Source organism: Papio anubis, chromosome 11 (genome assembly GCF_008728515.1).
Source record: "Papio anubis isolate 15944 chromosome 11, Panubis1.0, whole genome shotgun sequence".
Taxonomy (NCBI): Eukaryota; Metazoa; Chordata; class Mammalia; order Primates; family Cercopithecidae; genus Papio; species Papio anubis.
Genome location: NC_044986.1, coordinates 23,296,270 through 23,320,221, shown reverse-complemented (window position 1 = coordinate 23,320,221; position 23,952 = coordinate 23,296,270). Strand labels below are relative to the sequence as shown.

The 23,952-nt window shown below is 38.0% G+C and overlaps 1 protein-coding gene across 9 annotated transcripts in view; it reads left to right on the top strand.

Annotated features, from left to right (window-relative positions):
* ADD3 (adducin 3) overlaps positions 1-23,952 on the top strand; it is a 128,914-nt gene that overhangs the window by 52,314 nt on the left and 52,648 nt on the right. Inside the window, exon 1 of one of the 9 annotated variants that reach the window (XM_021944057.2) lies at positions 18,272-18,959. The exons of 6 other annotated variants lie outside the window; for them this stretch is intronic. The gene's annotated coding sequence lies outside the window, so the exon portion shown is untranslated. Of the gene's footprint in view, positions 1-18,271; positions 18,960-19,001; positions 19,550-22,367; positions 22,916-23,952 lie in introns of those variants that run through there. 2 more of the 9 variants (XM_021944059.2, XM_021944056.2) reach the window with 2 other exon arrangements.

Genomic DNA, 23,952 nt, shown 5'->3' with positions numbered 1-23,952 from the left:
ATCCGCCCGCCTCGGCCTCCCAAAGTGCTGGGATTACAGGCGTGAGCCACCGCGCCCGGCCCTTCTTCTTCCTTAAAGATGCAGGAAAACAGTTTAACTGACCAAGAGGTGTTTTTTCAAAGACCAAAGTTGAGAACTAATGCTTTCAAACTTCTGGCCTCAATCAGTCCTCCTGCCTGGGCCTCCTGAAGCGCTGGGATTATGGGCTAAGCTGCCACTCCTAGCCAGGAACTAATCCTTTAGATCTACCTGTACTCAAACATTATTGTTCTTTGGAGTCACTTGGTGCTTCAAGATTTATTGATGTCTAGGTCTCACTGGTGAGATTTTGATTTAAATGGTGTGGGTGCAGTCTGGGTACTGGGATTTTCTTAAAGCTCTTCATCTGATTCTAATTTGCAGTAAAGTTTGAAAACCACAGCTCTAGTCAATAAAACAAAACTAGGTAAAACTCCAGGAAGGCAGGGAGCTTGTTCTCCACTGAGACCCCGGCATGTAAAATGGTAAACAGTAGACACTCAACAAATATTTTTTGTTGCAGTGAAAGAATATACTTCTTAAGAAACACTATAAAGAATAAACTAAGCATTGATTCTCTGAAATAATCTATAGGAGCTAATGATAAGTTAGTGATGAAGTATGGATTCTTTTGTGTATGTATGCAGAAAAACTGATGCTAGATAATCATTTTCAAAAATTATAGATAAAAATCTTTGCATGAATATCAAGTGGGAATATGCTATCATTTCCCTTATGCATATTTGCATTTAAAATAACCCACAGGGACAAAATGATTTTCCCACTGAAGCTAACTGTTACCATGAAATATTTCTTTGATTTAGTTATTTTCTCCTTTATCTCCTGAAGATTTTTTTTTTTTGAGACGGAGTCTCGCTCTGTCACCCAGGCTAGAGTACAGTGGCTGGATCTCAGCTCACTGCAAGCTCTGCCTCCCTGGTTTGCGCCGTTCTCCTGCCTCAGCCTCCCGAGTAGCTGGGACTACAGGCGCCGGCCACCTCGCCCAGCTAGTTTTTTTTTTTTTTTTTGTATTTTTCAGTAGAGACGGGGTTTCACCGTGTTAACCAGGATGGTCTCGGTCTCCTGACCTCGTGATCCGCTCGTCCTGGCCTCCCAAAGTGCTGGGATTACAGGCTTGAGCCACCGCGCCCGGCCAAGATTTTTTTTTTTTTTTGGCTTGCCATATCCATGTTATTTTGCTTTTCCTTTGTACTTTGGGTTTGTGTGGTGTATTTTTTGAGGGGGCGATTTCTTTTGCAAAGAAAGGCAGCACTCTGCCTCTCCTTTTTTCAGGAAACACCTTTTTTCTGTGTGTTGCGGTCAGTTTTTGTTGTTTCCACTTTAATGTGAACTAAGAAGTCATCCTTTTCCTGTGAACAGGAAATTTCCCAGCTGTTCATAAATTGTGGAGCTGCCTGTGAAAAAGGGCAAGATCTCAGAATTCCTTCCCTCGATTCTACATGTTCTTTATTGCTTTCCCTATGTTGCTGATCTTTCCATTTCTAATGTGTACCATCTGATTGACAAGATGGTGACTTCCTGTTTGAGAGTTAGCTCTGTTCTTTGTGTATCATACCCATGGTGATAGTACTTTTTGAGGACTGTGGCAACACTACTGTGCTCTCCTCTGATGTAAAGGGTAAGCTGGGAAATCAAGACATTGAAAGGAGTATTAATTTGAAAATAATTCTATAGCATTTTCTTGGGGAAAAAATGCTCACCACCTCCTCCCTTTTCTAAACACACCATTGGAGGATGTCACTATTTCCTTTGTATTGAGTCTTTTATGTATGTTGAACTGTCATTTGGAATATGATCTGCTGATGTACCTGGGCACCTCTAATCAGCATCTAAGTGTCTAGTTCATGATTCTTTTCAGTATCGCAAATCCATTCTAAAGTAGAACTATAGGAAGGATCTGCCATATTACTGTTAAATTATCATTGGTTGCAAAATTTTTCCCAGTGCCTACAATACTGTCTTCTTCTTTCCTTGACTCTCATCTTTTTAAATTATAGTTTATAAGTGACATTTAATTTATAAATCACTTAAAAATTACAGTAGATCCATTGTGAAGTGCTCTCTTTTCACCTCCATTGCCTTGGGCCTGGGTTAGGTGCCTTGTCTGTTAGCTGACGTAGTATCCTATGAAAGATAAAGGAAATTCTGTTTTTTTAGTTATATTTCGGTACCATGGAAACACTTTCAGAAATGGAAAACTAAAGATCACCTATATAGGCCGGGTGCAGTGGCTCATGCCTGTAATCCCAGCACTTGGGGAGGCTGAGGCAGGTGAATCACTTGAAGTCGGGAGTTTGAGACCAGCCTGGCCAAAATGGTGAAATCCTGTCTAAACTAAAAATACAAAAATTTGCTGGGCATGGTGGCACATGCTTGTAATCTCAGCTACTCGGGAGGCTGAGGCAGGAGAATCGCTTGAACCCAGGAGGTGGAGGTTGCAGTGAGCTGAGTGTGCGCCGCTGCACTCCAGCCTGGGTGACAAAGTGAGCAAGACTCCATCTCAAAAATAATTAAATAGGCCGGGTGCGGTGGCTCACACCTGTAATCCCAGCACTTTGGGAGGCTGAGGCAGGTGGACCATGAGGTCAGGAGTTCGAGAACAGCCTGGCCTATATGGTGACACCCCGTCTCTATCAAAAATACAAAAATTAGCCGGGCGTGGTAGCTCGCACCTGTAGTCCCAGCTATTCAGGAGGCTGAGGCAGAAGAATTGCTTGAACCCAGCAGGCGGAGGTTGCAGTGAGCCAAGATGGTGCCACTGCACTCCAGCCTGGGTGACAGAGCGAAACTCCGTCTCAGAAAAAATAAAAAATAAAAATCATTCATACAATTATGGATTTCTTAAAGGCCAAAGCTGGTTTTGTCTTTCTGGATACAACCTGTTTATTCTGAAGAGTACAACCAAACACATTAGTCTCACATGGCTTTTAATTAGGGACATCATGATTAAAGGTTATTCTGTGGACTCTCAAAGTACTTCTCATCCATAGACTTGCTGACACCTCATCAAGGCTACTTGAATGGGTGTATTATACAGGCCTGGTCAAAGGGTGAATGTGTGCTAGAAATGTGAAGTGAAGGGAATAGAGTTGAGGCTTGGGAACATTTTTATTTTTTAGACTGCGACTTCCTGTTCAGCTGAGGGGATAGTCCTGTAGCTTTGCTGTTAGCTAAGGAGACAGTCTTGTAAGCTTGACAGATCACAGCTGTATCCTGTACTTTGTGTGAAAATGTATTTGCTTTCCCTCCTGTTCATTTCGTTTTTCTAATTTCCTAATATATTGACGTTTATTCCAGTGTTTGATGGAGTACGAGGTTGGATATATGCCCACATGAGAATGTGAATAATAGCTAAATACTAGATTGTAGGCAGATAGTGGATTAAATATGGGATGTGTGTGCTGCAAAAACTAAATGACAAGGAAAACCCTCCTCTGAATAAATTTTTACAAGAAAGTAAAGCACTTGGATATTTTAGCCTAGTGTTATAATTGAAGCAGTTGTCTTATTTCTTTGCAAATCACACAATTTCTTTATAAAGAATCCAATGCTTGCTCTGTGTTCTAACCATTCCACCATTTTATTCTCTCTCAAAGCCCGAGGACAACTTCAGGACATTTCTTTCATCTCACTATCCTAAAAATCTTTGCCACTGGAACAATATAAACTACTTCCTTCCTTGGGATTTTGCACTCTGTCTGAGCCTAATATACTAGTAGATTGTGTTTATTAGCACAGATTCAGTTTTTGACCTTTGGACAGACAGAACTTGAAGAAGTTTTTGAGTATCTCATCTCATTTGAAGTGGGTGTTTCATTGTTGATACAGAGGAATGACAATTACCGTGTTCCATAGGAGGTGGATTCCAATGTAAGCATTCTTTCCTGAGAGGCAACTTTAAATTTTATAGAGTAGAAAGAGTACTAGCACGAAGTTAGGATATGCACATTCTGTATGGCCTTAGATAGTGACGTTGGGCACCTCTGAATTCTCAAGTGAAAAGAAAGAATTGTACTAGATGACCTTTAAGGTCCTTTTGGCTGTATTTGACATTCACTGAGCCTGAGCTTTGTACTACGACTCTGTTGTCCCTCTCATTGTATTAGTGCCTATTACTCTGAAAGACCCACCACTATATAATATGAAAGATGAGAAGGAGGTAAGCCAGCTGAGCTGTTTGATTTAGAAAGATGAAGCCATGGTGTTCCAGATGGTGAGGCTCATCCAGCAGAGCCTTAAATGACAGCCAAAGTAGACACAGGTAATGCTGATGGCTTCCTGACAATGTATGTACTAGAGAGGGGCTTATGGATTGACTTACTCAATGACACTTTTATTGGTGTAGTGCAGCCTGGAAAAGGGTTGTCAGTCTTTTTTTTTTTTTTTTTTGGCAGCGGCGGGTGGGGGGTGGGGGAAGGTGGGGTGGTGGTTTCTGTGTGTGTCCCCTTAATGCTAATTGATGTTGAAAGTCTAAATGAGAGAGGATTGACTAGAGTCAGCTTTCCTTTGGGAAAGCAGAATGATAGCATCTTCAAGAAGTGCTTTTGCCAAGGTATAAAGCAAATAGGTACTGTACTTCATAAACACTTCTACAGTGCACATAAGTGCTGAAATAGATGAAATCCAGGTGCTTGTAGAGGAAGGAATGTCCATTTGCACGGAGACCTAACTTAACAAATGGACTGAATAATTAAGGGATATTTGCTTTTCTTTTGTATTGCTATATGATCTTTATCTGGGTACCATAACCATCCTTGTAAATTTCTAGTCTGAGATACATTCTTCACTAGACCTGTTATAGGATATTAGAATTGTATGAAATCTTCAAAGGGTATCTAATTCAGTCCTCTCATTTTCACTTGAGCAAGGTGAGGCCTAGAAAGACTTGAGTAACTTAACCAAAATCATTGTGTGAGTTAAAATCAGAGCTAGAACTGGCACTAGAACCTAGTTCTGCTGACTACTAGATTTTTACTGTTAATGCAAATTGGCCAGGCATGGTGGCTCACACCTATAATCCCAACATTTTGGGGTTCCAAGGCAGGAAGATCACTTGGGCCCAGGAGTTCGAGGCTAGCCTGGGCAACAGGAGGAGACTCCATCTCTACAAAAAATAAAAAATTGAAGCCGGGTGCAGTGGCTCATGCCTGTAATCCCAGCACTTTGGGAGGCCAAGGTGGGTGGATCACCTGAGGTCAGGAGTTCAAGACCAGCCTGATGAACATGGAGAGACCCTGTGTCTACTAAAAAAAAAATACAAAATTAGCTGGGTGTGGTGGCACATGCCTGTAATCCCAGCTACCCGGGAGACTGAGGCAGGAGAATCGCTTGAACCCGGAAGATGGAGGTTGTGGTCAGCCGAGATTGTGCCATTGCACTCCAGCCTAAGCAACAAGAGTGAAACTCCGTCTCCAAAAAAAAAAAAATTAGCTTGCATAAGGGTGTGTACCTGTGGTCCCAGCTACTTAGGTGGCTGAGATGGGAGGATTGCTTGAGCCCAGGAGGGTCAGGGCTGCAATGAGCTGTTATCGCACCACTGCACTCCCACCTGGGCAACAGAGCAAGACCCTGTCTATAAAATAATACAAACCTACCTTTATGTATTTGAAAGTATGAAATGTACCCCCAAAATTTTCAAAATGGTAACCGATTTTAATAAGTTAGTGAAGAAGACAAAATTAGTTTTTTCTAGGGATCTTCCAGCCTTTGCTCTTAAATAACGTATCAGAAAGTAGCGTTCTATCAGCAGATATGTTTTCATATCACATTCTCTATCAGATTCTTAAACTATGAGATAAAACAGTATTAGGCAAAAGTAGCATAACATGGATATAAAATTTCTATTACACTGAGAATTCAAAAAATTCTCTTAGGACAAGATTGGATAGGGCAAGATTGTGTAACCCTGAAATGTGTTAGTCTTGAACAGATATTTCAGGATCTGTTCTGATTATCTCTGCCCAGCAAAAAGATTGTGATTAAGGGAAAAAATACTTCTTAATTATTTGTTGTGGGTTAGTGGTTACATGCAGGTTTTTGTTTTCATTTTACATAATACAGTTTTGAACAATGTCTTCATTTAATGACTAGAAGGCCTAATTTAGATTTTAAGTGTTTTGTGAATGTGTTGTTAATGTTTCTTATCACTGAAAAATGGCATCAGGAATTGAAGACTGGAGAAGCTGTTGAATTCAGACAACAGAATGCATTAATACTGTAACACTGCTGTTGGCCACAATGATTGAACATTGTGATAATTTATGCTGCACTATATATTTAAATCCATTGTATTGTTGAGGTGGAGAAGCAGAGTAAGTAGTATACTGATTTGAGACCTAAATTTTCTTGAATTTCTGTATTACGCCTCCATGCTAAGTAGTTGACATTATATGGATCATTTATATTTTGTATAGGAGTGTGTATACAGCTCATATAGGAGAACTTAGATTACTTCTGATAAGAAATTGGATATGAAAATGCTTTGGTTTTGTGAGAAAGAGGATTTAACAGTGTCTCCAGAGAGCTAAGCTAACCAACAGAAAAAATGGCATCAAGTTATAAGTTCTTGCTATAGAAAGAGAGGAAGCTTTTCGTTCTTTGAAATCACTTAATTTTTTTGGATAAACTTTTAAATGCAAGTTTAACATATATATAGAAAAGTACAGAAATCATACAGTACATCTTGATGAGTACATCTTGATATATATATATATAGTGAACACCATGTGTAACCCATCTGAGTCAAGAACTAGAATGCTAGCAATACCCTGCCCTGGATTCTCAGGCATTTCCCTGCTCTCTGCAAGGTAGCCATAATCCTGACATAATTTAGTTTTGAACATACCATATTCCAAATTCAAAATTTAGTTTTGTATACCATAGAGTAGTGTTGCCTGTTTCAGGATTTTATATACATGGAATCATTCAATATCTACTCTTTTGTCTCCAGCTTCTTTTGCCCAGCATTTTTTTCCTGTGGGATTTGTCTATGTTGTTAAATGTAACAGTAATTCATTCTCTATGAACATAAAATAATTCATTTAAATGATGGTCATTCAGATTGTTTCCAGTTTGCATCTATTAAAAATAATTCTGCCATGAACATCCTTGTTGTATGGTTTTGGTGTTCATATCCATGCAACTCTTCTGAGTGTGTATTTCTGGGAGAGGAGTGGCTGGCTTACAGGGCATGTGTGTCTCCCACTTTTGCAGATAAGGCCAGTTTCCCAAAGTATTTGTACTAATTGACACAACTTGAGTTTCAGATGTTCCACATCCTTGCCAATACTTGATATTAACAGTTTTTTGTTTCTGTCTTCATTTTAGCCATACAGGTAGGTAGATAGTGGTATCTCATTATGGCTTTAATTTTTATTTCCCTGATAACTAATGATGATGTGCACTTCTTAATGTACTTACTGGTTTTTTGGATGTTCTTTTGCAAAGTGCTGTTCACGTCTTTTACTAATAGAAAAATTGGGTTATTTTTATTATTGATCTCAGTTTAAAAAGATATATTCTGGATTATCTTAAATGTTAACATCCATTCTTAAATCCGAAGTTAATAGCTATCTCTTCTTTTCTTCTGAACAATGCAAGGATCTTAAAACACTCTTATTTTCTATTCTTATCTTATATGCTATTAGTAACCGGGATATGAGTTCACCTTGTTTTTAACCACCTGCATTTGTTATTGCTATTGTTTTATATAGTATTTTTAAAATTACGTGTTTCCCAGCCTGGGCAACATGGCAAAACCTTATCTCTACAAAAAATATAAAAATTAGCCAGGGGTGGTGGCGCAAACCTGTACTCCCAGCTATGCGGGAGACTGAAGTGGGAGAATCGCTTGAACCTGGGAGGCAGAGGTTGCAGTGAGCTGAGATCTTGCCACTGCACCCTAACCTAGGCGACAGAGCAAGACCCTGTTTCAGAAAAAAAAAAAAAATTACAGATTTCTTCACCCACTGTTGTTTCTTTCATCCCAGCCTGCCCTTCCAGTTTTAATTTCTTTCTTCCTGGAATTTGCCCTTTAAAAGTTCCTTTAGTAAGTTTATAAAATTTTTTAGTGAGACAGTGTTGCATTTTACTCTTATTCTCCAAAGATAGTTTTGTTAGATATACAATTCCTAGACTGACATCTTCTCCCAGCAATTTGAATATATTTCTTTGTCTCATTACTTTTGTTTTCTTTTGAAGTCTGTTGCAGGTTTAATTGTCAGTCCTTTGTAGCCAATCTGTCCCTGGACCACTCTACAAAAAGTCTCTAGCCATGATTTCCTTGAGTATCTCCCCTGATCTCTCTATTTTCGCTTCAGGAACTTTGGTATGTTGGACTTTACTAAAGTCTCTTAGTGTGTGTGTGTGTCTGTCTGTCTGTCTGTCTCTCTCTCTCATTTTTCTTAGCCTCTCTCTCTCTTTCTCTCTTTTTGAGAAAGAATCTTACTCTGTTGCCCAGGCTGGAGTGCAGTGGCTCAATCTCAGCTCACTGCACCCTCTGCCTCCCAGGTTCAAGTGATCCTCCTGCCTTAGCCTCCTGAGTAGCTAGAATTACAGGTGTGTGCCACCATGCCTGGCTAATTTTTGTGTTTTTAGTAGAGACGAGGTCTCACCATTTTGGCCAGGCTGGTCTCGAACTCCTGACCTTAAATGATCCACCTGTCTCAGCCTCCCAAAGTGGTGGGATTACAGACGTGAGCCACCATGCCCGACTTCTTTTAGCCTCTCTTCTGTATATTCCGTTTCTTTGTCTCTGTGCTTCGTTCTGGCTGGTTTTTTCAAGTCTGTATTCCAGTTTACTCTCTTTCCAGTTGGGTCTCATGTACTGTTTAATCCATTAAGTTTTTTCAATTATTCAGTAGTCCTTAAAATCTGCCAGTCTTTATAGCATCTTCCTTTCTCATGCATCTAATTTTATCTTTAAAGGTTTTGAAACATGAAGAGCACTTCATGTTTCTTTCTTGACTTGGGGTTTTCTGGATCATGCTGGTAGGTAAACCCAAATCTCAAATCTTTGTGAGTGTAGGCCTGTTGTTACAGATTAGCAAGGGAGACTTTTTCCAGTCAGTGTTCTGGAAAAAACAGATAAGGATTTTTGATTTGGGTGTTGTTTGTTTTTGAGATGGAGTCTCTTTCTGTCACCCAGGCTGGAGGGCAATGGCACGATCTTGACGCACTGCAACCTCCACCTCCGAGGTTCAAGTGATTCTCCTGTCTCAGCCTCCCGAGTAGCTGGGACTACAGGTGTGTGCCACCACACCCAGCTAATTTTTGTATTTTTAGTAGAGACGGGGTTTCACTGTGTTAGCCAGGATGGTCTCGATTTCCTGACCTCGTGATCCACCCTCCTCGGCCTCCCAAAGTGCTGGGATTACAACCACCATGCCCGGCCCTTGATTTGGGTTTTTAATTCTGTCTGTTAAGGGATAGATTTTTTTTTTTCTTTTTGGTCAACCTTTTAACTGAGAATGAACCCTTCAACATTCTGGTTTTTTTGTGTGTGTGTGGTTCTCTGTAACAACTCCCCATCTTATGGAAGTCTGTTACAGACTTCTGTAAGCCTAGTCCACAACTTGTGACTTGAAGAAAACCTGGTTTCTAGTTATTGACTATGACTCGAAATTCTTTTGTAAATTTTAAGTGGCTTATATTTCTTTGAGATATAATTGTCTAGAATTTTTTGAAAATTCTAAAATAAGAGTATTTCCATGAGCATTTCTTACTAATGGTGTGATCTATATAATGACATTATGTTGAGAGAGGTTTGTATATTTAGATCCCTCTTTGAACTCTAGCTACAAATTTTTGTTTATAAACTGATAAGCCAAAACGTTAAAGCTACACTTGGTTGCTCTGTTCTGATTGTGTTAAGAACACGGGTCTAGGTGCACTGATTGCTTTGTGGTTTAGCAAGCACACCTTGACTTTTGTATTATGGTGAAAGCAAACACTTTTTGAATGTATAGTGCCTTTTTAAAAAATTCCTGTAGGAAGATATTAATGCTTAGAAAATAGATTTGATTAATAAATCATCTATAAAAAAACTTGAAATACCTCACTTTTTTTTTCAATTTTCATTTCCTAGAGTGTAGTAAAGGCAGTAGCTGTTAAACGTGAAATCAAACAAAGTAATTTGCATCTGGAAGAAAGCCCTTCTAAAATTCTTTCTGTAGTTTCTAGCCACATGATTGAAAAATATAATAAATGTATATTATGTTATTACTTCTCATTTGCGTTTTTTAAAACTTTAAAGCAACTTCAAAGGTGCTAACTTGGGCCTTCTTTCTTCCCTCCACCTCCCCTTTTTATTTAAAGCATCGTATCATTTATTATATTGGACCAGCAGGAATGAGTTTAAAGGGGTTGAGAACTGTTTCAGATTAATAACTTGGAAATAGCCCACAGGAGTCACAGTATTGCTTATCTTGGAGTAAGTTTTAAGAATCCAGCCACTGAGAATTATTTCGGTAAGCTGCCAAATTTAAAGTTGGAGTGAGGAAGGACCTTACACTGATCCACGTACCCGAAAATTCCTGTCAGTGTACTTTATGGGGATCTTGTAGTTTGAAGGATGGCGTAGTCCACAGGATAAAAAGCTTCATTATGACCGTCAATAAGTAATGTTCTGGGTTTACACAGAGTTTATATATCTTTCCTCAAGGTTCTCAGTTTTTCATTTTCATGTATAAGGTATACATTACTTTTCTAAAATACTAACAATGCCAGATGATTTTTGCTTTGATTTGCTTTGTTTTTTCATATTCCTATGAATTATTTAGGTATTACTTCTCTGTTTAATATTTTTTAAAGTGATAGCTATTTATCCTAACTTTCTCTAGACTGGAAAAACACCCCTTTTCCTTCCCCCATTTACAGGATTGTGCAACCTTTCAGTTAAACAAAACCAAATTGTTCACTTGCTCAGTTTCCACCCCCTTGAAATAAGCCACATAGCTCTCTATGGGTGTGGCCCAGCCTCTTCCGGCTGCCACAGTTACTTGATCACCTTATCTCATGTCATCCTTGGCTTCCTATATTGTCTGTTCATCTGCTTTCTTAGCTCCTCCTTTTCCCCCTTCCACCCAGTTTTTGTACTCCTGTCACTTTCCTTCTCAGAGATTGAGAAGCAATTGTCATGAGCTTTTCCACTCTCCTCCTTTTCTCTGAATATTCTGAGGAAGTTACAGTTGGCCCTCCATTTCTGAGGGTTTCACATTCTCAGATTCAACCAACCGCAGATTGAAAATATTAGAGTAAAAATACAGAATAACAACTACTTACATAGCATTTACATTGTATTAGGCATTATAAGTAATCTAGAGATGATTTAAAGTATACAGGAGGAAGTACAAAGGTTTTATGCAAATACCACTTCATTTTATATCAGAGACTTGAGCATCCTGGATTTTGGTGGCCATGGGAGGTCCTGGAACTAATCCCTGATGGATACCTAGGGATGGGTGTACATATATACTGTCCAAAGAATTCACTGAGGATTTCCTACTCCAGGATTAAACTCCTGAAGTGAATGTTCTGAAAGGCAAGAGGGTTTTTTTCTTTTTTGTTAAAGTTTTGATGTTGTAGGTGTGAATTCATTAGTATAAAGTACATAAATTATAGGCCTTGCTTTATATAAAGTATATGCTTCTAGAAAGTTGGCTAGTGGCTGGGCATGGTGGCTCATTCCTATAATCCCAGCACTTTGGGAAGCTGAGGGAGCTGAATCGCTTGAGCGCAGGAGTTTGAGATCAGCCTGGGCAACATGATGAGACCTTGTCTCTGCAAAAAATAGAAAAATTAGCTGGGTGTGGTCATATGAGCCTGTGATCCCAGCTACTTAGGAGGCTGAGCTGGGAGGATCAGTTGAGCCCGGGGAGGTTGTGGCTGCAGTGAGCCATGATCATGCCACTGTACCCAGCCTGGGCAACAGAGTGGGACCCTGTCTTAAAAAAAAAAGTTGCCTGTATCTCAATATAACATGGTTAAATGCAGGCGCGATTACTATTTAAAAGAACCTGGCAAGGAATCTTTAAATAATTTACATAAATAATCCTACCTTAATTTCTCCGTTTTAAAGGGTTTTTCCTCTCAGTTTGTGATGATTGTATATGCTATAAATGATCTGCATATTCTTCATAAAAATCGAAGATTTGTTATTTATTTGTACTTCGATGTGGAAGCATCTTAAACATTAACCCTGTGGCATTTTCTCATCAATAATAAGTTGATCAAGTGAGTGACCCAGTCTCAGCAATTTAACATATCATCCCTTTTAGCTTTAAGTGTATTTAATCACCTTAGCCCATTTTTCAATCCACAAAAGTAACCTTTCTCATATATCAACAACTTTCTGGGCCAGTGAACCTCAGAACTTCAGTGCCTTACAAAACATAGTGCTTATTAGTTGCTGTGTTTCCCCCCCTCCCTTCCCATCCTTTCCCGTTAAATCTACCTTGCTTATACTTGATGTCTTTAAGGATTTGAGCCCATAGGGTATAGTATACTATAGTGCCACGTTGACCATGGAATTTGTTTACTGACCTTAGTATTAACCTAGAACATTCTTATGCCTCTTTTCATGGTGATGTGGTGTCAGATTACAGTTTGACTGGCTTTCAGGATAATTAGTCTTAATTATTTCTAAGTCATTGGTTAACTCAGTGTAAGAATAAACATTGTTTAAAAAAGAATATAAATGGCTTTTGAGTTTCTTTTCTTATCATGCAAGTCAGAAGAGTAGAGTGAAAGCAAAAGCACATGACACAAAACTGTGTGGTTGGCTAATAGATTGTAGGCGTCCTGTAGCTTAAATTATACAAATCACTGTAAACTGTTACCCAGTGGCAATTTTGATTTCCCTTTTGTATTAGTTGTAATCTGTGATACTTTTATTTAAAGTAAAGCTATGTGTTAAAAGTTTATTAAAACATATATTGTCTTTCTGTAATCTTTCTCCTCTTCACCCCATATATACTCATTCCTTTTAGACCAAGCTCCAGGGTAACTTGCCCTATAACCTTTCAAATAGGCCCCTTTCTCTGAATCTGTAGTATATCTATTACAAGATAGAGTGTGCTACAATTGTCTCTCCCTCTCCCCTGCCCCAACCCACTAAATTGCTAGTATTTTAGGGTCAGAGACAGTGTCGTATTCATTTCTTACATTTTCTAACGTGCTACCTGTTCAATTGTAGCATGTAATAGTTCGGGAATGAATCGTTAGTAGAATAAATGTGTTTAAGAAAAAAGTAGAAAAGAAATACTTGGTGAATTGATTTACCAACTTAGAATTTAAATATAAATTTAAAAAAATCTAAAATCAAAGTAGATCATGTGATCAGTACAGCTGTAGGTTGCAGAGAATAAATTGATACTCTACACTTCACTAATGTTTGGGAGCAGTATGTATGATTCTATAAACTGAAATCCCTCTAAAATGTACAGAAGAGATACATTTACAGACTAGTTTTGTTTTTGTTTTCATTACACCTATCATGCTACTGAGTATATAGCAAATCTATCAACCATCGAGTGGAAAAACACATTAAGATACTTTAAGGCAGGCAGAGTTATGCGGGGGTTGAAGGACAAAGATTTGGGGGGTAGGGGTGCAGATATCCAAACCTGTCTCTCGGCCTGTCTTGGAAAAAGCTTACTTATAATATCTGAGGACCCTTAAAGCATTAATTTTTGAGGGTGGGATGTGGCTCTTTTCATATACAGGCAACACAAGCTCAAGAGCTAGATCTCAGAGAGGCTGAGATTGTTAGTAGGCCTACACATCATGTGTTTTTTTTGTTTTGTTTTTAGTTTTTTGTGATTTTTTTTTTTAGGGAGAGTAGGGGGCTGGGAGGAGCCAGCTGTGCCTCCTACCTATCCAACAGCAGTGTTTGAAGCTAAGTGCTTGAATTTGGTTTTGGAGGATAATTTTAGAAACATCATTGATAAATACTTAAATTTCCCAAGTTAAAAAAAAAATTGGGGGAATGGCTTTTACTGGGTAAAGTATTTGAAACTTAAAACATATTTTTCCAAGTAAAGAGATGTCTCATAGTTGGAAAAAGCAATTTAAAAATGCCTACAGAGCCCCGTATCCTTGGATGGAACAGCTCAAAGCAAAAGTAACATTTTTAACAAATTGCAGGGGGGAGGGTTTCAGTCCAACAAAATAAAAAGGCTCTTTAGGTCTGCTGTAGAACATTGTACTTATAATCAACACTAATGTATACTTAAATTTAAGAGGGTAGATCTCATGTTATGTATTCTTACCACAGTTAAAAGTTATACCTCAAAGATTTAGAAAGTAAAAACAAATTGCATGGGTCATGAATATTTTGTATATTGTGGCTATATTTCATTTTGTTTTTACTTGTTTTCTGTTCCGTTGTAGAACTTTTTCCCAAAACAAATTATTCATGATTGCAGATTTAAGGCACAAATAGATTTATTCTTCACTTTTTTTTCTGTGCTTTTTTCTTTTTCATGTAGTCTGTGTCTTCAGGAGGTGTTAATAAAATGCATAGTTTTCAGAACTCTTAGCCATCAATAGAGTCAAAGCCATATTATGTCTTTCTACCTCTAGTTTGGCAACCTTGGAGATACAGTACAACCTCACTAGTTTGGTTAATTTTTGTTTTAAATGGGGATCATGCCTAATCTTTAGACCTAATGACTTACTGAATTTCAACCTCAGCTTTAATAAGATGAACTTATCAATCATTGTAGGTTATGTCGTGTACATTTTTTATCCAGAAAAAGCCTATTTTGAACATTAACCATATTTCACTTATCCCCAACCTTGCCTTTTCTATAATTCTTCCTTTTTAAGTCTTGGATTACCTGTTTTAACAAATAACCATCTATCAAATATTAAATAGGCAAGGGACATTATTTACCATGTATATTATTTATTTATTTTTATTTATTTATTTTGAGACGGAGTCTCGCTCTGTCGCCCAGGCAGAGTTATGCGGGGGTTGAAGGACAAAGATTGCAGTGGTGTGATCTTGGCTCACTGCAAGCTCCGCCTCCCAGGTTCACTCCATTCTCCTGCCTCAGCCTCCCGAGTAGCTGGGACTACAGGTGCCCGCCACCACGCCCAGCTAATTTTTCTGTATTTTTTTTAGTAGAGACAGGGTTTCACTGCATTAGCCAGGATGATCTCGATCTCCTGACCTCGTGATCTGCCTGCCTCGGCCTCCCAAAGTGCTGGGATTACAGGCGTGAGCCACTGCGCCTGGCCCTAGTTTTCTTATCTGTAAAGGAGGCATCGTAATAGTACTACCAATAGGGTTGCTGTGGAAGTTCATGGAATAAGTATGTAAAGTGCACTGCGTAGCAGTCTGAATTATTCCAGTGGCATTTTAACTGCTTAGCAGCATTTAGATCTCTGAGGACACGCAAGTTTACACAGTTGGTTTTTAATCTTTTTAATATTTCATGCATTTTACTCTGATCATCTCCTTGCCCCCTATTTTTCTGTCATTTTGCTTTCCTTTTTGGAGAGTGTTCATCCTTAGTTGTTTTATTTTTAATCATAACTAAATGCCTATTATTCAGGCATAACCATTCCACACTTAGGGATGGTTTCAGTGGGCTAAGCTCTAAGCTCTGTGCTATCTTTTGGAATACAAATGTGATCCCAGCTGAGTAGAGGAACCCATGGAAGCAGCCAGCTTCCCCACCCCAGACTAACATGAATTTAAGTAACCTGATTTAAACAGTTTAGACCTTTTTTTTCTTAGCCAGTCTTGTAGTAGGTGGAGAGGTTACTTCCCATAGACATTTCAAGCTAGACTGAATGTCCCACAGAGCTGAAACTTGCCAAGCAAAGCTCATCTCTGTGGCTGTTTTAAGTCACTAATAGTTATACCACGTTTCTAGAAGTTGGTGTCACCATCAGCCAAAAATTAAACTCCTCTCCTCCTTTCCTCTCCTCCCCTCCCCTCCCCTCCCCCAACCCGATATATCCTTGACCAGATGATGTTTGTTCAAAAGGAAAAGCCCTTTTTTTGGTTTTGTGCTTTAATTTTAGTCTACCACATGTTTGAGATGCCTAGTAGTTCCTTAACAAATCAAACTTCATGACTTCAGGATTCATAGCACTTTAGTTGGAGACAGCTTCTCATTGTGCTGGTTTGATTTCTGGCACTTGAAAACATCTCCATTTGGAAACTTATGGAATGTTTCTTTTACTCCCCTATTTGGAGTAGACAGTTTGTCTTCTCTTCATTTATCAAGCCCTAGGCCCTAGTGGTGCCCAGAGTGGGTGTCCTATCTATGTTGTATTTGAGAATGTACAGGTTTTAGGAGTGCGTGAACTCTTGTACAGCTGATGTTGATTGGAGGGCAAAAGGGGAAGGGGAAGGCCCTTAGGACAATGAATTCAGTCATGGAGCTACCTCATTTCCTCTTTTTTTTTTCTTAAACGAAGCTAAAATATGTTTTCAATTATTTTGTTTTTAAAATGCCATCTTTTTTCGCTGACTTTCATAACAATAATGGCAAGTCATGTATTGAAAATACAATATGAAAAAATGACGTTTTACACAATTTAAATCAAACAAATATTTGAAATAAAATTGGAATTGGAGGACAGGGAGAGAAGGGGGATAGCACACTTCATGAGTTGCATACAAGCCCATACTTCAGTTGTTAAGCCTCTGGCACTCAGTATAGTATTTTTATTTAAAATCCACAAAACAGAGTTAGTGGGGAGGGAAGGAGAAATTTCATTGCTTCAAAGTTACCCTAGAAGATTGGATCTGTAAATTTACATGAATCCCTGAAACAGGCATGTATGTGAGTGCCAAACAGTATCAGGACTAACCAAGAAAAACTTGCTTTTCTGCATGACTGTGGTGAAAGCATTGGTTCCCAGCAACTTTCACATTTATAAGGATTTTTTAAAGGGACTAACTACACATTGGGCAAGTAGCTGTGTAGTCCAGAGTATTGGCTGGATTTAACATAGAGCATGTGGATTCCTAAGAATGTCACACCTTGTCTATGCCAATAAATCAGAGTGTCTATTCTTGATACTAAATCTGATATTATTGGCAGATTTTCTCCTTTATTGGAAGGGTAATATTCAGAAGGGAGAATATTTTTTATGTGTTTTGCTCTGTGATTGGGGTGTGTGTGTGTGTGTGTGTGTGTGTGTGTGTGTGTGTTTTGCTATGAAATAATACTGGCAAGTCCCAAGAAAACTAGATCTGGATTTCATTTTGTCTCTTCAACTCTGTGTGATCTTGCGCACATTCCTGACATGTTACAAACAGCTTGCGTCTCTGAATGTGCAGTATCAATTTTCAGTGGTGAAAGCCCCGAAAGGAAACAGACTGATTCTTCCATGCACAAACAGCTGGGCAGTTGTGGATGGAATTAATTGCTGATATATATTGGCTGTGTTTTTCTTCTCTTGTCATTTCCTTTGCAGCTGTGAAAGTGAAGTTTGACTTGAAAACACATTCTGCCAGTGCAAATCCAAAAAGTATCAAGACAGGATTCTTCTACTATAATAACCAACTGGTAACTTTGAATTGTTAGTTTGAGGGGGAAATGAGGAAGAGCTAAGAGATGGCAGCAGGTGATTCATAATTACATTGATGGTTGAAAAAATAAATCAGGCAGTTGGACTATGAGAAGAGTATGTTGGAATGGTTAATTTGTCATGTGGCAAGAGTGACCTCATAATCCAACAAGGCAAGATCAATCAACAGCCCCTCACTAGGGTCCTGAGAGAGGATGTTCTAAGCCATCTCTCAAAATATTGAAATGTTCAATACTCCAAACTGATTTATTGTTCCAATGTGAGAGAGTAGCTCTTGGCTAGAGTAACGTGACAACATGCATCATTAAAAATAATATTTTCCTGGTGTTCTCTCAAATCCTTTTCCATTGCTCATTTTAAATTCTATGTAAGCAATTATATAGTTTTTTCATGTGCTTCTTTTACTCAAACTTTAATTTTATGATTATAGGAATTCAATTAAAAATAACTCTTGGTTGTGTTTCTGAATATGCATATACAGAAAATAGTATTGGTTAAAATCACTTTGAATAATTATCAGATGTTTGATAATAGTTTCAGTAACTGATAAATTATTTTAGATACTGTTGAAGATATTTATACAGTATTTATACATACTGTGGAAAACTTTTAAAAATAAAATTCCTACAAAATTATTGAAAAAGGGGGTATTAAAAATATGGTATGCATAATAAATAAATTTCTTCTTTACATGTACATTTCAATATTCTACCAAAGCAACTCCATAAATGACATCTTATTTTGAAGGGACCTATTGCTAGTTGATAATAAAATGTTTTTATTATTTGTGCATTGTTAGAACTAGAGCACTGGTGAGGAGAGAAAGAGGTAATTTGTGTTAATGTTCAGGACCTCTGGTAACTGGCTGAAGTAATGTTTTAGAATGAGCAAAGCTTCTGACACCTTGAGATATGTAAAAGCTGCTGTTGCTAAACTTAGAAGTTGGCATGGTTGGACTTCCTTTATAGTACTCCACTTCCATCTAACATTCTGTTGGTTGAACTGTGTGATCTGTCTTGCATTTTATTTTATCTTTACTTTCTTCACAAACAAGAAATGAGAATATATTTTACTTCAAGGCAGGAAAGCTGATCTTCAAACATGAACTCCCCCCAACTTTTTTAGGAGGACTAATCAATCAGTTGTGACTCTGAGGCTCTGAAAATGTGTGACAATATTAATGTGCAGTTTGCTCTCACTGAAGTCGGCCTGGGTGTGTTGTTTCCCCCAGAGTGAGCTCCACCCTTGCTGTAACCACATTGACTGTGGATATCTTGCTCTTTAAAACAAAGTTCATTTTTAGGGCAGTATTGCAACAGAATTGCCACACAAAAACCAGCTTAAGAAATGTACAGCACTTCAATTTTTTTGTAAGTAATGGATTGTCTATTGTAATACTGATTGCTCACAGCTTAAGGGGAAACACAGATAAGATAGATGGTTAAGCTTTGTGCCAGCCACTAGTAACATGCAATATTCTTTGGGAGGAGCTTCTGGCTTTATCATTCAACTAAGGTTTTTTTCTTTTAGTTCACTTGTCTGCTTTTTTTTTCCCCCCTTTCTTAAACAGTTTACTGAATTGTTAGTTTTAACGATTTTGGGGATGACATTTACTGTTCAAATGAAGGAAAATAGTATTCTCCCAAATGTGCTAGTTATTTAACTTAAAAATGCTTGAAGTGGTGTTTTATACTGAATTTATTGGACCCATTAATAGCATAATCTGGCAATACTGTGTTTCGAGACATCGTGACATGAACTTTGTGTGTAAGAGTGGGTTCATTGAATTTAAAAAAAAGGCAGCATCTAAAGAGCCTTTTATTTCTGTCATAATGATGCTTTGTCCTGTTGCTGTTGGGTATTTGTCAGAAGAGTTGGGGCAGGCTGTAGCCCAAAGTTCTGTTCCATGCCTCATCAGTTCCGTGCCTCTGTGTTCTTTCTAGAGTTTGTGACGTGAATGGTGAGTTGAACTATAGGAGAATTATTGTTGTTCATTGAGGTCCATGTTCAGCAGTTTTTTTCTTTGCAACTGGGGTCTGTCTGACCTTTTTTTCCCCTCACACACTGAATTTCTGTTTGTACCTGAGTTTTAAATGCCTTTGGAGTATTCAATTATTCACTGACTGAAGTGGGCATGTGGAGGGAGAGGCTGTGTTTTGTGTTATCTATACACTCTGGTGTGTGGTCATGTGTACACTTTGGGTAGACACTCATTTGGTGCAAGCAAATTGAACAACTGCCTCCCTTGAAATCAAAGCTGAATGTTGAAAATGACTAATTTCTGTAAAGCTTGCAGAGGTGACATTGTGTCATCCTTTTTGAACTAAGACTTCTTAGCATCTCCTTGCTTCAGCTTCCTCTTTTTTACTTCCTCTGTTTTACTACTAAATCCGGTAGTAATCGGATTTAGCTGTCTTCTAACTTCATAAGGATGTAAGAATAAAGCACAGGTATGGTATCATAGCAAAAAGCACTAACCTGGGATTCAAGAGACTGATTTACCTCTTTGGATATTAGTTTCTTCACCTATACAATTAGGAATTTGGGTTAGCCTCTTGTAAGATCTTTTCTAGCTTTGAGTACTCTTAATTTTCTTTGTAAAGACACCAGACTATTCCAGAAATGCTAAAGGGAATATACTAGAATTGAAAGAAAAATGGTTGGATGTTAACTCAGTCATTCTTATAAATGACATGAAAACTAAAGCTTTACTGTAAGAAGTTGTGTCTGTCAGAAATTTTGAAATTTACTTTTTCATATCTGAGTAGTAGAACTAGCTATATAAAACATCTCATCAGCATTTTCAAGTTGAAATTAGGCCAACCTCCTGCCACAAGTGTTTTCGTGGACCTTTCCTTGAACATTGGCTATTTAGTGTACAGCTATTAGTTGTGTAGCCTTGGGTAAAAGTGGCTTTCAAACTTTTTTCAGTATATTTTTCATCATGAGCCAACCATGACACATACGAACCACTTTAAATCTCTGAAATAAATTTCTCTTACAACACAGAAAACACTGTTATCTGTTATGTTTCATTTCAAAAAATATTGGTTACAACGTACTGTCCCTTTGAACTCTGGAGGAATACAGTTAAACTTCGACTCTTACAGTTGTGCTGGAGCAAAGCTTGCCAGTGAATTTGCTGTTAAATATTGAAATTAGAAGATTTTTAAATAGATTTTTATTTGGAACTTTAATAGAAAATCTTAGTTACTATCTCCAGTAATACTCTATCTTTTCCTAGGTACATAATTTAAAGAAAATGGAATATTTTTTACCAAGCCCTGTGCATCTGCCCCCTCAGTCTCCCTCTCGTTTACTCCAGTCTGCTATACAAGCTTTGTCTTATTTATGCATACCCTATTAGTGAGAACTAATACACATACCGTGACATGAAAAGCATTGAGAAGGCTTTTCTAGAGAACTAGATATAATGTGTCATGTACATTAGATACAAAGTGTCAAATTACCGTTGATAAACCCTGTCTTTATCTTCATCACCAGAGTTGTCTCCCAGAGCTCCACGGAATTTCCTTTCTCTGCTTTAATGTACTTTTAAAAGGTAATTTTACTAAAAAATGAATATGGTAAAAAGATGAAATAATATAAAAGGGCATGTGACAAAATGTTTTTCCCAGCCTAATCCCTCAGCACCACTCCCCAGAGGGGAATTTATTTTTCAAAAAAAATGTCGATGGGAGAGAGAGAGAGACAGAGAGGAGTGTGTGTGTGTGTGAGTGATCTACCTGAACAGCTTTTTAATCCATATAAAATTATACCATGCATACCATTATGTATCAACTTTTTTCTTTTTTTTTAGACAGAGTCTTGCTCTGTCGCCTAGGTTGGAGTGTAGTGGCACAATCTTGGCTCACTGCAACCTCTGCCTCCTGGGTTCAAGCAATTCTCCTGCCTCAGCCTCCCAAGTAGCTGGGATTACAGCTTGGCTAATTTTTGTACTTTTAGTAGAGTTAGGGTTTCACCATGTTGGCCGGGCTGGTCTTGAACTCCTGACCTCAAGTGATCCCCCTGCCTCAGCCTCCCAAAGTGCTGGGATTGCAGGCATGAGCCACTGCACCCAACCTACTTCATTCTTTTTAATGGCTTTATAGTACTTTATTGTGTGGATGGATGTAATGTAACTCAGTTATTCCTCCTTCGATGGATATCTGGATCATTTCCAAGTTTGTTCCCATCCCCTCTCCATCAGAGGTACTTACGCTATTAGTCTTCTCCTACCTCCGTTTTGGGACAGAACCCAGAACTTGGGTACTATAGAGAAGGTATAATAGTGATGTGTGGAAAGGGAAAATTCCCTCACCAACTTCTGTTTATCAGACTAGGGCTCCAAAAGTAGGCGGCACTATCCCAGGCATTCTTGGGTGGGGGTGGGTAAGAACTGCCCTAGGAGGAAGTCATTTCTCAGCAGAATAGTGAAAGAACATTGGGTTCAAAGTCGGGTAACTTGGATGTGGGATTGGGTCACCTGACCTCCTTGAATCCTCAGTTTTACCATCTATAAAATGAGAGGTTTGAAGTAGATGAGTTTTAATGTCCCTTTCAACTTCAATATTTGTGTAGTATTTTTGTTGGAATATTGATTTAAACTGGATAACCCAAATTATATGAAGTTTCTCGTATTTAAATTAAAAACATCTTTTATATATATTGTGTGGTCTGTAATTTATTTGACCTTCCATATGGTCTAAGCCAGTTTAAAGTTTAAGAATGTAAAAAAGGAAAGTTGAATATCATTCTATATTTTATATAAACTATTCTTTTCTAAAAAGTCAATTTCAAAAGTATCAAACCCATTCCAGAATTAAAAGCAAATCCTTTTTATCAAACTTGAATACTTGAAGAAGATTGTGAGGTTATGTTTGTTTTTAAAATGGATCCTTATAATTTTCAGTGAGTCCGACCATTCAGAAGTAATCCTAGAGCTTTGAAACTCTGCTTCAGGTTTCTTGTTTAAACTGTTTGCACATTCTAGCCCTTTAATCCATCTCCTTGTTTCCTTAAATGCCAAAACTGACATTACTTAACTAAAGTTTTCAAATTTGATGCTGAGGAAGCTGCTTTAGAGGTGAAATATATCCTGCCAGCAAAGTTACAAAGTTACATGGCAAAGTTATAAAGTAACAAAAGCGGTCATTTTTGCTGCATCACACATACGATGTTTACCATTGCCTAGCATTGCCTTTTTCACAGTTTTAGTCGCATAATTCAATCAAATGACAGCTGTTCTAATGATAAAATGATGTAAGAACTTCATTTGATTTGTGTAATTACAACTGGAAGATAAAGACATTTTCTTGGCTAGAAGGTAGGAGAGTTTGTATGTTTGTGTGGTGGTTGCCTTAACTTCTTGGCAGAAGGCTTAATATACCTTGAATATACTTTTCTATAATCTGAGGTATTATTCATTATTCAAAAAATGCTAGATAATTATTAGTATTCCTTGTTAATTTTCATACACATTTTTTGACATACAGTTCCACTTAGCAAAATGTATCGAAGACCTTCTAGCAGCTAAGCACTGAATTAAATGCTGGGAATACCTGGGTAACTTGGACAGTCTTGCTTAGAATCCACTAAAATGACAACTGCTCCTGTTTCTTGCATTGTTGAAGCTTTCTAATATCCACTGGTGATTGGAACTTGGCAACAACAAAAAAAGTATTTAAATTCGTATCTGTGAAAATAGATGAAAAGTATGTTTTCAGTGTTTAAAAAGGAAGTCTTAATGTGTTAGTACAGTGTCAGTTACTTTGGAGGCACTTCTCCACTTCTGTATGAGGGTCTGCTGGTGACATCAGTTTCTCACTAATTGAACTCTTAAATAATGCTGTGGTGCCTGGACTAATTAATTGAGCCTAAATTTTTGTCTACTAAAACATATCTGATGTGTGAAATGCGAAAATCTGTTGCAATTGTTGTGCTTCATATATTATGATTTTTTAAACAATTGCTTATATGAAACCACGCTTGAAAATGGTCACATACTGTTTTGAAGATACATCCTGATGGCTTCTTTGTCAAATTACCCCATCCATTGTGGCATGTATAACTAAGGAAATTCTTCATAGTTAGAAATATACAGGATGCTGCTGTCTACAGGATGTTGAACAAACGTTGTCTAAAGCATTTGAAGCCGTTTTAGGAAAACAGTCCTATGGTAGCAAAATCAGTCAGATTGTAGTTTGAGCTGAAACAGACATTTTAAACTAGCGAGGGGGAAGTCTCTACACAGTCCCAGAAGGCACTGCTATTTCTCCTTTGGAGCCCAGCATTTGGCTAGGGTCCTGTGACACACAGTGGGAATTCACTTCCTATCAGGAAATGCTGTTTTTCAATGTATTA